Source organism: Penaeus monodon, chromosome 15, assembly GCF_015228065.2.
Source record: "Penaeus monodon isolate SGIC_2016 chromosome 15, NSTDA_Pmon_1, whole genome shotgun sequence".
NCBI classification, from domain to species: domain Eukaryota; kingdom Metazoa; phylum Arthropoda; class Malacostraca; order Decapoda; family Penaeidae; genus Penaeus; species Penaeus monodon.
This window is the reverse complement of record NC_051400.1, coordinates 40,440,797-40,441,018: the sequence shown is the minus strand read 5'-3', so window position 1 is coordinate 40,441,018 and position 222 is coordinate 40,440,797.

Here is a 222-nt window from a genome sequence, read left to right as displayed (position 1 = left end):
TAGAAGATCCAAACCACCCAACAAATCATCCACTAGCACTAGTTCAGCCGTCTTTACAACCATTATAGGTCGTTTGCCTTGAATTCTGCAAGAGCTACTGTAGCCGCCCAGACTATACCCTGGTCCACAATATACATGGATGTTTTTTACTCTCGGCTGGTTTATATCCTCTGTGTAAGTTAGGTTAGACCAGCTTATACCCTCAGGTAAAATAAGGGCTTA